Source organism: Miscanthus floridulus, chromosome 4 (genome assembly GCF_019320115.1).
Source record: "Miscanthus floridulus cultivar M001 chromosome 4, ASM1932011v1, whole genome shotgun sequence".
Lineage (NCBI taxonomy): Eukaryota > Viridiplantae > Streptophyta > Magnoliopsida > Poales > Poaceae > Miscanthus > Miscanthus floridulus.
In genome coordinates this window covers 83,464,429-83,469,424 of record NC_089583.1, presented here as the reverse complement: position 1 = coordinate 83,469,424, position 4,996 = coordinate 83,464,429, and the positions used below count along the sequence as shown (strand labels likewise).

Below are 4,996 nucleotides of genomic sequence, written 5' to 3'. Positions count from 1 at the left end.
TACCTTTTTGCCCCTGCAGGATGCAAAAATCAGGCCGTTTGCCATGCCATTTACCTAGACATAAATGCTACAACATCTTCATGGCTAGCTGCTTGCCGAGTCATTGCCAAAGTATTTGGTAATAGAGAAATTGTACAACTGTTCTTCTACCTCTAAAAGATTGCAATCCCCATCCATGGTGACTGAAATTTGAAGAGGGATTATGGCATCGCGGGTTTTGATAAGATGACACATAAAGCAAAGCTTTTTTTTGCAACCACAATTTTTAAAGGATAAACAAAAACAGCAATGCAAAAAGATGTGAAACCACGCCAAAGAAATAAAACAGAATGAAAAGCCGTTACCAGGTCAGTCACATTCATTTTAACAGTATAGATTGCACACGTAAACATAAACAACAACGATGGAACATTCATAAAAAACATGGCTATGCAAAACAATACATACCACGACAAGCATGGCACCTCTGAACCTTAGTCTTTCTTCTGAATCTCAGAAGCACAAGAACCCCTGTCCGCAGAACCGCACCTTCAAAATATGCAACGACAAAGAACAAAAGCATAGTTCAGATCAATCAGCAGGAAATGTACAGTGTAAAAAAAGAGCAAACAGAATGGTCAGCCAAAGGATTTTGTACCACAGTAAACAAAAAAAGGGGGAAAAACCCGTCACCCAGTCAGTGTCATTGGACGCACAAAGATAAAATACAGAGCTACAACGAAGTGTAGCTCGTCACAGACATGAATCTATGCAAAAGAAGCATACCGGAAGAAGCTGACCACCTCTGAGGCGATGCCTTCTTCAATTTTCTCAGCACAAGAATCCCCCCTGCTGAACCGCACCTTGGAAGATTGAACGACAATACACAAATAAAGTCAGACTCGGAACACTCCTCTTCAGAAACAACGAAATGGCACAATCGAAGCACGATTCACAGCAATCACACGCAAGAGACTATGCATCCGAGACAGGAATCACAACAACGACATCGTCCTATCTCTTCACCAGCGACCATCGAGCCGGCGACTCTCAACACCAGCACCGAGCTACTCTCCAGCATCTCTCCTAGCACCGCCGCCGCCACAGCGCACGCGCGCGAAGCGACGGCAGGGCGCGCGTACGGCGGTGCTGGCCACCCCTGGATCAAGATCAGGCGCCGCACAGTAAAAGCGGTGATGTGGCCAGGGCGGGAGCCTGCCGAGGCCGCTGGGTCTCTTACCAGTAGATGGGTATCGCTTTGTGCAGCAACCAGAGGCCATGCCGGTGCCGCTGTGCTTTACATGACTGCATTCATCAATGAAACTATCTTCCGACAGGGAAGCTTAAAACCATTACGGAAACCAAGTGACATGGCAATAAAAAAAATGCATTTACCAATCTTACGGCAACATCAGTCTTAATTATGCGATAAAATGGTGGATTGTGGTACAAACTAGAAATACATTCCACATTAAGCCATAAGCCAAAGTGTAAAGGAATGAAACAGTCCCTTCAATTTCTAGATCCTCGAGGCTGGATAGTGGTGCTCCTCTGCTGATGTTGTTTACGCACAATGATAATCATGCCCTGCATATCAGAATCAGAATACGAGCAATGAAAATTGGTACACGTCGCAAGTTCTGGAAAATTAAGGGAAAAAATGGCAAAAACAGCAAAGACATGTAAATACAAAAGGCAGCTCATGCAAGTGCAACTCCCACTGCCTCCTTTATGGTTCTCACTTACCTTCTGCGACCTTACACTGCTACCAATACTTTGCGAATTTTCTGCTTCCAAATTAGTATGAGCCTGCAGAGTGTTGGCAGACATTCCTGTGAAAACATCAGGCCATCTATAACAGCTGGAGCAGTCAGCTCAGTGCTTCAGAAGGTTTTGGCATGCTTGTTTGCAAGTCCAGCACAAACGCAGGATAGACACTGTTATCCAGATCATGGCATCAGAAGCCCTCAAATATTAAGAAACACTTGCATATTTTAATTTCCAATTCTAACAGAATACAAATTTGGGGAGTATAAAAGCACCACAAATTTCTTGTGGAACCCAAGGACATATAAATGTATTGTAACTCTTTGTTTCAAATGCTGTAAGTGCCATGCACAAATCCTTCTCAGAAACTCAAATTCAAGGTATACGAAAGCACAGCTGGTTTCTTATAGAAATTGACCATATCTTGTGCCACATAAAAGTCCTACTATGCTCAAATCCACTCCACACAACATAGAAAACAAGCACAACACAGTTTACAATCCGATTATACAAGATAAACTAGCTAAGATTTAGAAAGTAAACCAAAGATTTATTTAGCCAAAAGTATTTCATAATCACAAAAAATACATAAAGGATTACTGTCATGGCTCATGACCACCATAAGTAATTATCAGAAGCAACAAGATAAGAAAGCTTAATCAAAGTCTACAATGGTTAGTTGGTTACAAATAATTACTGGATCTCCTTTTAGACCCAGATAGTCAAAGTGGTATACTGGTATCTGTGTGCACCTTTAAACACTAAATGTATCCACTTATGGGTACTAAGCTCACAGTATAGTTAACAGTATGAAAAGCCAAATCACTCCCGAGAAATATCTTCCATGGAATGCCATTTGAATCATAATAACGGAATTCATGCACTGCTGCAACGATCCTTTTAACCTCCCCCGTCCTAATTCTGTACTGGTATACTTTATTCTCACGTGTAAGAAGTAAATCCTTCTGATTGAAAAGAATTTTGGGCAATCTGAATTCACCTGTAGACAATGCCACAACGATATCTTTTGGAATACTAACCGTGCAGTACTGCGTCCATTTTGGTGACTTGTCATTATCGAGAGTCCAAATCTCCACCGCTTCAAACCACTCAGTGAAGCAAGCACAACATAATTTACCCTCCAACTCTATAAAATAGATGGGCTCCGCCTCTTTGGATGGAGGATATGGAGTTAAACTGAACATCTCTTCAGATAAACTGAACTTGACAAATGCTTTGGGATGTTTTGAAGGTGGAAGGTCTATCCTCCAGTAAAGATAACCTTGGACATGAGTTGGAGGCGTCCAAAATATAGGGTACGGAGGATCAGCAGTTCGCCTCCATGTACTTGTGCCTAGTGTGTGTACCTCAAACCTGCAGACAGTTTCAGATTTCCCATTCCCCGTTTCATAAAAGAATCTTGCTGCTTTGTACTTATTACTGCAGGGATCAAAACCAAATCCAACCCGGCTCTTATGAATGATAGTTATGCTATCACTGCCCTTGGGAAGTTTAACAAATTCCTTTGTTGCTGGATTGCAGACGACTGTCACTTGGTTTTCCGTGGAAACGAGAATCAGACCATCACAATGCGATGGGGTAGCCCATAAACCAATACCCTTTGGAATGTCTTGGCTGTGAACAATCTCTACTTTACTGCCACCAATGTACCTGTAGAAACCCATGCAAGTGGAATCCATCCCTTCATGTTGTCATTCCATGTACCTGCGGGAGACCACAAGGGTTGTCGATCGCACCCTGGCGAACTCCAGGTGAGCACGGATGAAGTGCTCGCTGGATATGATGGCGAGCCAGGCCTTGCATACGGACTTGCATCGGATCACAGATTTGGGGGGGGAGCTGCGACAGGATGTTGAAGATGACATCATCAGGGATGCAAGCAACAGTGCGCATGGCCTTCCGTGGTCCAGGAAAGTCTTCGTAACTTCTGACCGCCATGACCAAAATCAAGCTACACAACAACACAACAACCATGGGGTAAGTTATGGTTCGCCGGATTCTTACTTCTGACCACCATGACCAAAATCTCTCAAGCTACGCAAGAACCATGGGTGAGTGGTTCTCCAGATTCTCTACGGACATTGGTCTACGCAACTACACCCAATATATTTTTGAAAAAAAAAAATCGAAATTACTGTATACTCCATCTGTCCCAAAAACAAGTGCATATCTCGCAATTCAAAGAGTCAACTAATCTTAACTCTTAAGTTTGATTAGATTTATCTCTAATTAGGTTTATTACGAAAATATATACCGTGATTAATCTAATGATTCTATTTGGCATATAAGCATTAATACTTTTTTCATATATGTTTGGTAAACCTAAAGATAAGTGTGAGATATCCACTTATTTTGGAAGTGAGGGAACAGTATAATACTGTACATATTATGCTTATAATTGGGTCAAATCCAGATACAAATAGCTTCGGTCTCGCTCGAGAAGGTAACGGTAGGGAAAAGCGTACCTGGTGGATGATATTCACCCGCGAAGGTACCGAAGGAGAAGGCGCCGCCGCTCGCAGTCTCCACCTGCGAAGAAGGGTGAGGCAAATTGGAGGGGACATCAACGGGAGATGAGATCTACTATGGCGGAGATACTGATTCCACCAGAAAAGGAGCAGCCCAGATCTGTGAGAGAATCGACCCAGCGCCGGCGTGGAGGCAACGGGCCTATTATGGATAGGAGGGGGCTTTTATATTTTTACCATTATTAAGATTGACGCTCATCTGATTATCACTCTTAGAATAGCATTTACAATTTTACCAGATGAGAGAAGTTTGAGTTCTTCATTTACCACATTTGCGCATGTGGCAAGCCACGCCAGCCCGACACGCTGGCGCCTAGTCAGCATGGGCACGCGAAACGTCCTTGCTGCCCCTGACCTCCTTCTCTCTCTCCATCTCTGACAGTCGGGTCCTGCAGCTCCCTCTCACTGTCAGGTGGGCCCCACTCGTCAGCTTCGTCTTTCACCTCCAGCATACGCACACATCTCCTGCTCCACGGCCTGCCCCACTCGTCAGATGATCTCCTCATGTTCGTCAAGGTGCTGCACACTGCCTGCTCCACGGCCTTCACTGGTGCTGGAGAAGCCAGCCTCACGCATGATGCGCATAACGCTGGGGTCATCGAGGATGGAGACAACGAGCTGCTCAAGCTCAGCCCAGGCGTAGGCGAGCTCGGCTGGCGGCGGCGCTGGTGGCCCTGGCCGTGGGTGAGGTTGGCGCTGGC

General features: G+C 44.5%; 1 pseudogene; it reads right to left on the bottom strand.

Moving 5' to 3' along the window:
* Positions 1-473: 473 nt before the first annotated feature.
* On the bottom strand, positions 474-4,304 carry LOC136548727 (F-box protein At1g47810-like; annotated as a pseudogene).
* Positions 4,305-4,996: the final 692 nt, after the last annotated feature.